Here is a 14,925-nt window from a genome sequence, read left to right as displayed (position 1 = left end):
ATTTATGAATTCTCAACGAGTAAAATTTTGCCTAATGTTGACATGTATACCAAAAAAAGATTATTCACTTCACGAAATATCACAAGTTTTAGGGAGGCTATAAAACAGTTTAAATGGGATGATATTATCAAAGATGCTTATGACGTAAATGAAAATTATACTCGTTTCGATGGTAAAATGCAGGAATTATTAAATAAATACATACCTTTAAAAACTATAAAAATTAAAATCCACAGGAAAAAAACTTGGATCACAACCGGTCTTCAGCGTTCATGCAGGCACAAAAGACTCCTCCAGATGCTAGTCAATCAATCCAACGACAAAATATTAAAAAAACACTATCACACGTATAAAAATATTTTAAAAAAGAGCATAAAAACTTCAAAAAACTCAACTACGCCCGTGAAATTCTAAATTCAAGTAATAAAACTAAAAGTATGTGGAGCATGATAAACAACATAATTGGTTCAAAAACCATAAATCGTTCGTCTAACATTACACTAAAACACCATAATTCCACTGTACAATGTCCTCGACTAGTATCAAATTTATTTAATGATTATTTTTCGACCGTGGGTGCATCATCTTGCACGCAGAGCAACCGACCAACTGGCCGGCCGGTTATGCAACCTGCCATAAACTCGATGTACCTCAGACCCGTAACTGATAACGAAGTACATTCAATAATAAGGAAACTCCCAAACAAATATAGTGCCGGTATAGACGAAATACCCACAGCTTTGCTAAAAAACTGTAGTGCAGAACTTACGCCTATAATTACTAAATTAATTAACCAGTCCTATACGCAATCAACTTTTCCAGATAAATTAAAATTTACAATAATAAAACCTATCCTTAAAAATAAAAGTGACCCGCAAAATTCAAACCAATATCGACCCATAGCCTTACTACCAGTAATATCCAAAGTTTTCGAAAAAACAATGGCAAATCGCATTTACAAGTTTTTAGAAAAATTTCACCTATTAGATGTAAATCAGAATGGTTTTCGCAAAGAACACTGCACCACGCTCACAGTATATAAATATGTAAATGAAATTCTTAATTGTATACGAGATAAACATTACGCTATCGGTTTGATGTTAGATATGACGAAAGCATACGACAAAATTTCACATTCAATCCTATTAAATAAACTTTATGGAATAGGTATTCGAGGCGATGCACACAAATGGTTACAATCCTACTTAAAAGACAGAGCGCAATGCGTACAAATCCAACATCATGACAAACAAACAGGTGAAGTCTCAAACATACAATCAGACACCCTAATAACCAATTGTTCAATACCTCAGGGGTCAGTTTTGGGATGTATCCTATTTTTAGTTTATATTAATGATTTGCCCAAAATTACAAAACACACTTGCATCATGTTCGCAGATGATGTGTCCCTCTTGTTTAGAAGCCCTAATAACCATAACTTTCAGAGCGATATCAATGAAACCTTAACAGAAATTACGAATTGGTTAAATGAACACAATTTGGAACTTAATATGAGCAAAACCAAATTAATTCAATTTCACCCGTACCAAAAAGACGATTTAGATTTATCGGCCACCTCAAAAGAACTTGGCATCGAAGAGGTTAGCTCTTTCAAACTACTAGGATTAAACATTGACACGAGTTTAAATTGGAAAACGCATATTGAAGAGGTCAGGAACAAATTATCACGTTTTTTGTTTGCGTTAAGTGTATTAAAAAGGAACACTAACGTAGAATGTGCACTCTCGGCATATTATGCATATGCCTATGCATGGTTGCGGTATGGGGTAGTCTTATGGGGGAATAGCCCAGACGTCGAAGATCTCTTTATAGCACAAAAAAAATGCGTACGCGTTATAGCTAACATCCGACAACCAGAAAGCTGCCGACCACACTTTATTAACCTAAAGCTTCTAACCTTACCATGTATTTACATACTGGAGGCTGGACTATTTGTAAGAAAACACATATCCAACTTCCAGTATGTTAAAAGCGCGCGTCGAAATAGACAACTAGTTCTCCCTGAACCTAAATTAACTATGTATAAAAACGGGCCCCATTACCAGTCGATAAAAATATATAATAAAATCCCTGATTCTATTAAAGACGTTGAAACTTATAATATGTTCCGAAATAAACTGAAAACGTGGTTAATTGATAAATCATTTTATTCTTATCAGGAATTTATGGCATCTGACAATAGTGATAATGACTGAGAATTAATTTTACTGAAACCGATAACTTTGTCTCAATGTAATGGAATGATTAAATGAATTATTATTTTATAAATGAATTGACATAATTATTATTATAAATAAATTGACACTATTATTATTATAAATGAATTGACATAATTAGTTATTGTATCGCTTAGTGTTAGTATGATTCACGACAGCTTAAATTTGATTATTAATATTTGACATCATTGCATTATATAAACAAGTATAGCATTTAAATTCGTATTGATTATTATTAGTGTTAAATAGATTCCATAATTATTATTTACTATGATGAAACTAACTAATTAAGCAATACGTGTAATATGTTTTGTAAGGTAACTTTAAGTATTTAGCTATTAAGGTTAACTTGCCATACCCTATTCAGGGTCCATGTTGTACAATTCAATTTAAAATACCATCTGTAAATACCATGGAATGCAATAAATAAATGAAATGAAATGAAATGAAAAAATACTAAAAACAGAATAAAATAAAGATTTAAATGGGGCTCCCGTACAACAAACGTGATTTTTGACCAAAGTTAAGCAACGTCGGGAGTGGTCAGTACTTGGATGGGTGACCGTTTTTTTTTGCATTTTTTTGTTTTTTTGCATTGTGGTACGGAACCCTTCGTGCGCGAGTCCGACTCGCACTTGCCCGGTTTTTTATGTACGTAGCGCAGATGCCAAGTTTATTTTACAAGCTTTTTAGTAATGTTCAATTTAGGTATTTATGTATGTTTTTACGGGTCAAATCTTGCTAGTTGAATTAGATCCACTTACCAACTTCCGAAGAAGCTGAAAATTTGCATAAAAGACGGTAGTGTGGAATGGCATAAGAGCCGTAAGCGGAGTTCCGAATGTCGGTCGCAATACTCGCAATACTAACTCCTATCGAACTCTCATTGTACTTCGGTTCCCAGGCATCATCCGCCTGGAGGTACTCTCTATTAAGGATGACTCAAATTAGACCGGGCCGTGTCCGAGCCGGAGCTACCGGCGCTTACTTTTCTATGGCATGACAGGTGATCACGTGATGCTTTCCATAGGAAATGATGCGCCGGAAGCTCCGGTTCGGACACTGCCATACTGAGTCACCTTTCCATAGCGGAAAATACTATATTAGTATGTGTATATGTATGTATGTAGTATTTACTTTATTGTACATATAAATAAAAACACGAGAAACACAGTTACAGAGTCAATTAAATACAAGAAAAGGCGAACTTATCCCTGAATGGGATCTCTTCCAGTTAACCTTTGAGGAAATGAGTATTAGTTTAACAGGTGTAACAATAAAGTGGTAACCTATTACCTAAGCTTGTACGAGTATGTTATATTAATTAACACTGGTAAACCTCAATCTTTTTAGAGATACAGCATAGATAGTTAATCATACGTAATTTAACCTTTCAGTAAACAATTGAGCCATATTTCAAAGTCCGGATCTTAACCAGTCACTGTTCATCTATTACGGCTTTTGTGCTATCTTAGTTCCGGTGCCTGTCGGCAGAATTAAGCCATTAGGGGAACGCAGATTGCACCCCGCTAGATTGAGTATAAAGGACGAGTTATACTATCGTACCCTAGGGAAGAGCGGCGCCTCCCAAATCCCAACACGGGCAATTCTTTGCTTACGGTGCGGCTCGATTCCCTAAATCTTTGCCGTGTGTATTTTAAAGGAATAAATTTAATAATTTTTTATTTGTATTTTTTGTACATATTTCTATACCGTTAAATCATAAGTCATATGTATTTTGTGATAAATGGTTCCTTAAAAGTAAATAGGAAGCTTATCTGTTGCCTAACAGGCCAACTCGAACGAGCACTGACATCAAACCGATATTAGAATAATATTGGAATCATATCAGTTAGTACCGTCATAAATTATTTGAGACGATTTATACATAAGTATATAATAGTCTATAGTATCTTATAAGATGTTATCTGTGGCGACCGATGACTCGGTATTTCGTGGTCCTCGCCGCTTGCTGAATAGGCAACGTCTTGGTATGGGCGACAAGCGATTTAATAAAAAAACTGGCCAAGTGCGAGTAGGATTCGCACACGAAGGGTTTCGTACCATTATCTATAAAAACGGTGAGTACTGACCCCGCCCGACGTTGCTTAGCTTCGGTCAAAAAGTTTTACCCTTTGAGTACGGAACCCTAAAAAGTAGATTAAACTATCTATTACAATGCAACACTCATCCAAATTATAGAACAATATAATTATCCTCGTGAGGTCACCTGCGTCAAGATTTTATTAACTTATTTATTACATTTAATTTATTTTGAACTTAAAAGTAATTTTACGTAATTGTAATTTAACTATAACTATTTTAATTATTTCGTCATTATTCAGATATCATAAATAATTTAACTTGGAATTTAAAAGTAATTTATCGAATTCGAAACATTTGCACTGATTTGCTGGTGCGTTACTGTTATAGCATTGATGCGAGATTATGTCACTTTCAATTTCCTTAATATTTATCGTTGTGGCTATACTAACAATTACACTAATAATTAGTGACAGAATGATAGTAGTCAGTTACAATTATTGCAATAATAAAATAATTGACAGTCGAACGCCCCAGGACGACCACCTTAAACCCTCAGGTTGTAACTGCTTTCTCGCCAGGGTGTCCAGCCATGTTTTAACCTTGTTTTCTATAAACGTTTTTAAACGTTTATAGAAAATACCAATTGATAGGTACTTCGTATGGAAATGATCACGTAACTTTTCGTTTGCATCTTTTATCATCTGGATACATTTTTACTTGACGTTCCTTCCTTCCTTTATATTTAGAGTTATATTTCTGTCCTGAATCGTAAGTTAATATTGTAATTCCTGCAATTATCTGTAGGTACTTCTTTTTGGACCCAATAAAAAAAATATGATTGCCATCTTGGCTATGACCCGAGTTCCGCTCGCGTCTGGCCGCAGCCTTACTTCTCTAATATTGCCCATTAACCTGACTTATGATGTTTATGAAAGGCTCGAATACGCAGTTTTACGATAAAGGGGTATTTCATTATTGCTTTTCGAACAGTGCTTAAGTATCAGATATAGTATACAATTATACATAGTTATAGAAACACTTGAATGGAATAATTGAATAATATTGTTATAAGTATATTTGAAACTTTTTAATATGTGTTTACGAGTACAAATAGGTGTTACCTACTTTGGCCATATCGCAAGAAGAGGGGCCAACAACTTAGAAAAAGTAGTGGTGACGGGAAAGGTCGAGGGTAAAAGACCTAGAGGACGAAGTCCGAAGAGACGGTCGGACCAGATCTCCGAACAGCTGGAGCTACCTGTCACCACCGCCCTCCATCAAGCCACAGACCGAAACAGTTGGAGGCAATTTATAAAGCACAAGTGGAGTCACGATCCTCAGCAATGGGGGAGCGATTAAGAAGAAGTAAAGTACAAATAGGTGCGTAAAATTATCATGTATCATTCATGAATATTGTTATTTTCCGTGTAGTAGTTCATTTTATACAATTTATAAAATAAAATGACAGTGTCAGTGAGAGTTACAGTGGCAGTTATGAATGACTGATAAACCACCGGTATCAGAATGATTCCAATATCATTCTAATATCGTTTTGAATTTTATAACTAAACTAAAAACACAGAAGCTAAATATAAAAATAAAACAAATCTAAAATAAGTAAATAATTAAAATTAAAGTAAGAATTAACTTAATTTAAATAAATAGAAACTTTTCAATTTTGAGTAGTAATATTTCGATGCGATATTGTACTATAGTCGCACCAATAAAAGTTTGCAGCGGATTTGATAGCCCACGCAGTGTAAGTGTTATTTATACATCATAATTTCATAGAAGTTTGACGTTTAAAATGACACTTGCACTACGTGGGCTATCAAAATCACTGCAGACTTTTTACGGTCTAATTCTAGTATTCATACACGTACGAGAAACCCTCCGTCGATTAAGAAAAGTGGCACCTATTCATATTCTAACATAATTACACATTCAGTTTTTGGGCTATTTCTGAAAACATCTCATTCCCCTGGCCACATCTTTTCACAAATTCCCAGGAGATTCCAGTTTATTCGCACTGTATAACCCGAGCCAAGTTCTTCTACATACCTACCAAAACTGCTTAGCGGAATCTCCTAAGAATTTGCGAATAGGTATATGGAATGATATTGTTGAGGAATGACCCTTTTTGTAGAACATAACATAACTATGATGATGGCTGGTATCCACATGGGAATTATGGTAACTGTCCGTGCCGTGATGACCGTAATCAACTAATCATAATCATAATATATTTATTGTGACTATAGATCAATAATATCATGATATCATAATATAATAATACTGGGCCATTGGTTGGCCTGTCAGCTGTATAAACTACAGATCATATAGACATCACGATCATCATCATGGAAGTGGTAGTTATAATCAAGATAATTATATTATAATTATGTACAAGTTCTGTAGTTTATACAGCTGAGAGGCCAACCAATGGCCCAGTAGCTAAAATCGTGGCCACTACTAGGTACTTCTGGTCACCTGGTTGCTTGGTTGGTTCTCGGAGTCTATATATCTGGATGGAATTTCTTACGCCGTATCATGACTATGATCATGGCTTGTATCATGACCCACGTGTGAATTCTGATAACTATCACTTCCGTGATGATGATGATCGTGATGCCTGTAGTCTATATAGCTGACCGGCCAACCATTGGCCCAATAGCTGAAGTCATGGTCACTGTTACTTCTGGTCATATGGTTGCTTGGTTGATTCTCTGATTCTGTCTCAATGGAATTTCTTACACCGTACCATCAGTACCATGACTATGATCATGGCTTGTATCATGACCCACGTGTGAATTCTGATAACTATCACTTCCGTGATGATGATGATCGTGATGCCTGTAGTCTATATAGCTGACCGGCCAACCATTGGCCCAATAGCTGAAGTCATGGTCACTGTTACTTCTGGACATCTGGTTGCTTGGTTGGTTCTCCGCTTCTATGTCTCGATGGAATTTCTTGCACCACCAGCAGCAATATACGATTGAGATGAATATGAACTGAAAAAAAAAACATAAGTAGGTATATTATATCGTTTGATGTCAGTGTACCTTCAAATTTGCAGCTCAGGCTTATGTAAACAAAAATACATTGATAAAGATTTTTAACGGTATCGTATTAGGTCGTCCCATTCGTTTTTCGTCAAGTTCTTAAATTAGTCCTCTGCTTTCGTCACTCATTCTACATTCGTCACAATCGTCGGTGGCTTTCAATGTAGAATGAGTGACGAAAGCAGAATAGGACTAAGTTAAGGACTTGACGAAAAACGAATGGGACGACCCAAGACGATACCTTTTTAACTGTGCATGTTTTGACAACGTTAACAAATATTTGTGTTTGTGTATCAATATAATATTTTTGAGATAGTACTTATGTTTTCTTTCAGTTGACTGATTGTAGTTTTAACGCCATTTTATAAAACATGTGTTAGGTAGTAAGAAAAATATACCTAAAAATAAGTTTTTGGTAAAAAAATAATTTTTGGCACGAGCTTTTATCGCTGACTGTACTTTTCTTTACATATGCAACTAGTACTCATCGAGACTATTCTAAAAACCCCAAACACAACTAGGCTTCGTTGTTTTATCACAGAGTAGGTACCTATGGGCAACTCCTGTCTCCATCATCAGATCAGCTCGATTGTACCATGATATTCCATTGTCAGCCGACTTACATATCCATGCAAATTTTCAGTATTTGACCTGTACAAATATAGTTCAATACGTATACATATTAGGTACATTGCAAGTTAAATAAAAGCAAAAAGAATAGATAGTATAGAGGGCTGTTGCCAAAGTAAATTTTGTAGTCACGGTATATTTACTGCCATCTATCGACACACTATTATTCAAACTTAAAATAAAATTGAAAATGTATAAATTAATCAATATATGTTTACGGATAAATTATTTTTAATTTTTATTGTTTCATACGGACCCATGTTCTTTCACTGATATATGTTAAACTTGTTAAATATCAAACGGTGTCGTCAATGCCATCTAGCCGATAATAGGCCAAAGGTGTGTGCGCCATCTATTCGAGAATGACTTTTCTTGATTTCCGAGGCACGTTTTTTTCTACTTTATTTATCTTATACGGAGTTATAAATATATCTCTGATAAAAGCTTGTAATAATGTTGTCTACCCGCCTGCCAAGCGTGGCGATTATGGCATTCACCCCCCAAAAGGGGGAGGCCTATGTTCAGCAGTGGACGTCTTATGGCTGAGATGATGATGATGATGAATGTTGTCTACGTATTTTCGGGCCAATCTGTCTTAAAGTGGAACAGAGCCCCTATATTCTGATTAGCGCCTCGGGTGTTCCTTGCTGTTTAATATTCTCGTCGCACAATGCAATCAGGGTATGCACGCTACATGTTATGATAAAATTAGGTACATAATACTTATAGTCAGTTAACTGTCCTATCTAAGTACCTATGGAGCACACGTTAAGTCGTGACCAAAAGATAATAAAAAAATATCTTTATATAATGCTGTAATTTTCGTAGAAAGAATAAAACTAAGTATACAAAATGTTAACAAACTAATTTCGGAACAATAAGTCGTAACTTTCGTTTATTTTGAAAATATCGTAAATACCTATGCCTATGGCCTATGTTCAGCAATGGACGTCTTATGGCTGAGATGATGATGATGATCGTAAATACATACCTATTATGTTATAATTATTATATTAATGTATTGAAAAGATTAAAACAAAAAAAAATGCAAAAACATTTAATATATTTTGTTCAAATACATAATAGTACATTTCGATGCTAGTGCGGAAGGTATGTCATTATTTCACGAGTACCGAGATATACGGTAGGTTTTTATGCTGATTACGACGTTTAAAGGAAACTAATATTAACACTCATCAATAAGTAGTCGTGAATTGGAACAAGTATAAATTAAAAAAAATGGAAAAGTAAAAAGCACTAGTTCGAGATAACCAACTTTCCGCACGCTAAACAGCTACGTAAAGTAGCACTTTTTGAGCAACTGTAAAAAAAAAGTTTCGTAATCAGCATAAAAACCTACCGTTAATGTAAGAATACGAAAAATATTACATATTTCATATTTAATTACTTACCTCTTCATCATTATAACACGTTTATTTTTTAATATTCAATATTGAAAATTCCGTTCTTAATAAGTTGACTGAATGGAACGGAATAGCTGCCAAACGCCCATAGATATAATATACTTAAAAACGACGTCTAACCGAGCTGTCACCTGTTACCACTTTTGTTTAGTGTACGATTAACAATGTTTTTCTTATTTTTTCGCAACTGTATTAAAAAACGTCGTTCGATACATGTGCGGAAATGTCATTCTTCACTCGTCCCGAGTCTTGCCACTCGCCTGCGGCTCGTGGCAAGATATCTCGGTACTCGTGAAGTAATGACATACCTTCCGCACTAGCATCGAAATGTACTATTATTCTTGTTAACTATTAATATTAACATAAAATAAATAAAGGCACTTTATAAATTGTATTGATTTTACTAATAAATTATTGAATTGAATTTTATGAGTGTAAAATTACATTAAAATTAAAACTTACCAAGAATGCTATCCAAAGATAAACAGTGAAATCCATTTTAACCAGACTGATACTCCACACTACTGCACTCAACTGCAATAACTTTATACCAATGCCACAGGTTTCAAAACACAAGAATACACCCGTCTCATTCTGCCACATAAGTCCGTCCTGTAATTTTGCCACCATTTTCTATGTAAATGCAAAATCCTATATGTAGGTACATCCCCGGTATCACTGTAACAACAACTCAGTTAACTTTGAACCTTATGTATTGGTAATAAAGTAGAATTTTCAGTTGTCCGTGGATACTTGACGGATAATATCAGTGACTAAACATGTGACTCAGTTGTGGGTAAAGTCAACACTTGTAAAAGTAGTAAAGGTGCGATGTCAATCCACACTTGTTGTTTTAATTTTAATCCGCGACGACATGATTTCTTAAGATTCTTTCTTTTACAGGGACCGTGCGCGTCGGAGCGTCTGCCATCTTGTGGCCTGAATCGGAAACATAAACTGTAAATTGACGCCAAAGCAAGTGCTGCCCTATACAGTTCATATACGTCTTCTTATGCATTGTAGGTTCTGCCATCTGGTGGGTTACATTGGAAGCTTTGATCGCCAATAAATAGGGGGCTCCGGTGCTGCCTCCTACAGTTCTTGCACGTTCCCTTATAGGTCTTCACAAGAGAGTTGTAGTCATTATGGTCATTCTATTTAGTCACCAGTAGGCAATCTGTCTCAAAAACACTCTGATTGTCGACCGACCCGGCGGTCAGTTTTATGCCTTTAAATTTGCCATCATCAAAGCGAATCGTTAATTCTCTTATTTTCTAACTAAACTCGAAAAATTTACTAGTAGCGAGCAAAGAGTTTCACTTCTGACACATAAGATCAGTTCTATAATACTTATTACAAAATTATCGTTGTTCGTCGTCATATAAAAGTTCATCGCCTATTACAAGAGTTTGTAACATTCAGAAGAAAGGGATAAAATATAAATTAACTGATCAAGGCTGGTAAAGTTTTATTGATTATTTGCCTGTGTTGAACATAAATTACTTACATAGCTAGAAATATATGTATCATCATTTCAATATCACGAATTTGTTTATCCACTCACATGCTTGATATTTTTCAGTGACCTCTATTATTATAATAAAATAAGGGTGACAGCTGGTAGCTACGTTACCAAAAGCATGTGAGTGGTTATTATTTATTACACCACACACGTAACTAACATATGAGTTATTTATTTATATATAAATAAAATAAATAAATACGGGTAGGACTATATCTACCTTCCTCTAATAGTTTTAATTTACTAGACTTATATCGACCGGGATATGAACCGTGATTACCTTTTGTATTGTTTTCCCGATATTAAAATAGAAAAGGTAAAAAATACAAAGGATGTGAAAGGTAAGTATATATATAATCACGGTTCATATCCCGGTCGATATATATAAGTCTAGTGATACTAACCGTGAATCATTCAAAACTGTAGCTTTAATTTACGGCGCGATTCGGGAAACGTATTAGATATTAACTAGATACGATATAGTAAAGGTACCTTTTGCCGTGGAACGTCACATATCTTTACTATTTCATATCTAGTGAATCTCTAATTAATTTCCCGAATCGAGCCGTTGGTCTTATCAACTACCTACTACTGATGCTGACTTTTCACTTATAATTTGTCAAAGGACTGTCTCATTTCAATCATAGACAGAGAGAATCATACTATCTTTGTCTTACACTAGTACTAACACCCAAAAGCAAAGGTTGAGTACATACATACTTATAGTTTTCCTGTTTCTTATATACTGACTGACAAAGTTTGACAAACTATAATATATCTAGTTTACACTTCATCATCATCATCATCCTCTCAGCCATAAGACGTCCACTGCTGAACATAGGCCTCCCCCTTGGATCTCCATACGTGCCGGTTGGAAGCGACCCGCATCCAGCGTCTTCCGGCGACCTTAACAAGTTCGTCTGTCCATCTTGTGGGTGGACATCCTACGCTGCGCTTGCTAGTCCGTGGTCTCCACTCGCAGTTTACACTTGATTAACACATTTACACAATCACGTCACTAAATCAGCCCTCTATTTCTCGTACACTTTCGGGGGATAAACGTGAAGCTAAGGAACGTCACGTTTATCCCCCGTTGCAGGGACATCATACAGCGCCGCCATCATTCTATTGTGGTTGTCTTCCTGTTCCCTGACGCGCACGCGACGCAGTTTGTGCCACGCCCAGCACTGCCACAATGAGGAACTTATCATCTGAAAAATAAACAGGTTATTTTCTTTATCATAAACAGCAATTTCACGTCTCGCCTGGTGGCCTAGCCAAGGTGACAATCGATTACGCTTCGCCATCGAATCGCTTTGTGTCTCTATATGGCTCTTTCATATTAGTGTGACTGTGACAATTGCGTTTCTTTCGCTACATAGCGTTAGCGATTGGCATGTTATCTACGAGGCCTGGTAGTCAAAGAGAAGGACTATGAAATGGACTATAAAATCAGTTACATGCACATAATTTGTTAACTTATGACGATTCATAATCGTCTAAATAAAATCTAACAAACCGTTGGGAATCCTTTGTCCCTATCCGCCATTTCGACATTTCTGTCTGTTAGACAGAGATAAAGTTTAACAAAACTCTGTGTTTGATCCGAATATCGCGTAGGGCAGGCTACTAATGTTCAAGCGTGAATCCTACTAACATCCTAACAAAACTAAACTTATTGCAAAAATATTCGATCCTATTAAAAGCAATCTATTACTAGATACTTAATGATAAACAAAAAAACATAAAATACTTACAACCACAGCAATAATGGCTAGTAATATATAAATCACAATCATAAAACCCATAATAAATGAAACACAATTCTTGCACTAGAAGGAAAACAGAACCGGCAAGGATGAACGCATTTTACGAATAAACAATATAAACATGGCCGATGACATCAAGGCTTACCTCGAGATGTTAGTTTATTTGTTTTATTTCTAATAACCGGTTGAAATAATAACGTCACGGCCACCTAAAGCGGCTGATACCATACCTAACATAATAATTATATGCATGCGCATATGGCAATAATGTGCATACGTCATTCTTGTACAGTACCGTACCGGTCGTGTCAATGAATAATTTCAAAACTTGTTTGAATGTCAATGTTGTTTGTGTGTTTGAAATTCAAAGGTGTCTGTGAAGTCCCCAATCCGCATTGGGCTAGCGTGGGGACTATAGCCCAAGCCCTCTCGCGCATGAGAGGAGGCCTGTGCTCAGCAGTGGGACGTATATAGGCTGAAATGATGATGATGAATGTCACGCAATCTTTTCATTCGCTTCATAAATATTAAGGTTTATTTCTTTCTTAAAAATGAAATAGAAAGTTTAATTTGCTATAAGCCATTAATTTGTAGATTAATTAATAAATTCATAACAAACGAAGCCGTCGTAGGTACGAAAAAACCAAAAATGTATTAACGGCAATCAATAATACAAAAAACGAAAAACATAACAGAGAAAGGCCAAGAAATTAATTGTTTGAGCAGCCTGCCATTTAATTACGCTAGTTACATTTTGTTTCATATTCCGTGATAAATAAGTAGAATTTATTATTTCGGGAGGGAAATCAAGATCGTAATCATTTTAAGGTCCCGTAGTTATCACAAAATATGTGCTTACCTAATAATTATTATTGATTACAAAGTTTCTCTTCCCCGAATGTGGACTTTTAGTTTTAGCTTCTCAAGTTCAACGTTACGTCGGTATTAAATATGTCGAATAAATAATAGTACTTTTAGTGCACTAGTTACTATGTGTACTGTGGTAAGCTATTATCGTTGCCCATGGACATGTGTAACACCAAAGGGTTGAATGTGCGTTGTCGGACTTTAAGATTGGAGTAGCGTTCCTCTCTTGAAAGCAGGGCAGTTTATTCCTCAGTTTAGCTGTGCAAGGCCGGAACTTTCTGGAGAAACGCACAATTGAGACCAACCATTCTTCCATTCCATTTCTTTGAACCATTCATGGTCCTCTCACACTCCCAGTTCCGGGGGCGTGAGGTAGCCATTTTAGGGCTGGTCCCTTTTTGGCAGCTTACTTTTTGGTCTTTTGGGCCAACCTAAAAATGTTGGCTTTTCTTCTTCTTTTTGGCCATCATGGCTTGGAGGTGTGGTTGTCATCATGATCTCTGGCACTTAGGGGTCAGGTGATGGCCCGAACTGGGGGAGAGGTTGCCAACCATCGAAGTGCTTACGCTAGGGTTGTGCAGGAACGTATCAGTTGATTTCACTCTAACAGAACGGTGGTGGTGGGGCCCTCGCACAACACTGTAACCATCTGACTGTCATCGCATTGCCGCTGTCTGCGGATTTTCCGCTGTTTGCAACAGTCCCAACATAACCATAGTGATGTGCACATAAACTGAAAAAATATAGATAAGACATACAAGTGTAGGTAAAAAAATAAATGTATCTAGAATTTTATACCTCATTTTAAAGAAAACAAACCTAATAGAATAAGTGAAAAACTCAACTACGTAAAATATAAAACAAGTCCAGTACCACAAAATGGTGTATTCCCAATCCCAATATTCCTATGGGTGCATTCATATAAATCATTCCTTTCTGTCTCCGCCAAATGTATGGCGGGGGACACAATGGGGCGCAGACAAATGGGAATAGCCCTAAAATTTGTATTGTAACCCATAAAATATATATCTATAGATTACCGCAAATCTTTTCAGTAATGGGTTACCTTAGGGTAATTGTAATTGTCTTTATAAGTACCAGTTATCGAATTCTCCAAAAAGATACGACATTATACGTTTGTATCTAAAACAAAATTCTTGACAAACTTTTAATCATTGTTTTGTTTGGTGCCTGCATTTTGTGTCACAGCAAAACCATAAGAATAACACTGAAATTAACAAGTGGCCTATTTCCAAACACTTTTGGTTCTTTATACGTAGTAAGCTAATACTAATATTATTAGGTCTTTTACTAATCAGTTTTTGATCATACCCCGGAATTCTGGGTGAGAAATGAGTTTGTGTA

At 35.8% G+C, this 14,925-nt stretch overlaps 1 long non-coding RNA gene across 1 annotated transcript; it reads right to left on the bottom strand.

Annotated features, from left to right (window-relative positions):
- Positions 1–10,853: 10,853 nt before the first annotated feature.
- LOC134674674 (uncharacterized) lies at positions 10,854–12,799 on the bottom strand. Its single transcript, XR_010099654.1, has 2 exons — positions 12,682–12,799; positions 10,854–12,135 (listed from the first exon to the last, which is right to left on the bottom strand). It is a non-coding gene; the product is annotated as an uncharacterized LOC134674674 (long non-coding RNA).
- Positions 12,800–14,925: the final 2,126 nt, after the last annotated feature.

Source organism: Cydia fagiglandana, chromosome 20 (genome assembly GCF_963556715.1).
Source record: "Cydia fagiglandana chromosome 20, ilCydFagi1.1, whole genome shotgun sequence".
Classification (NCBI taxonomy): domain Eukaryota; kingdom Metazoa; phylum Arthropoda; class Insecta; order Lepidoptera; family Tortricidae; genus Cydia; species Cydia fagiglandana.
The sequence above is the reverse complement of the archived record's forward strand: the minus strand, read 5'-3'. Positions and strand labels throughout refer to the sequence as shown.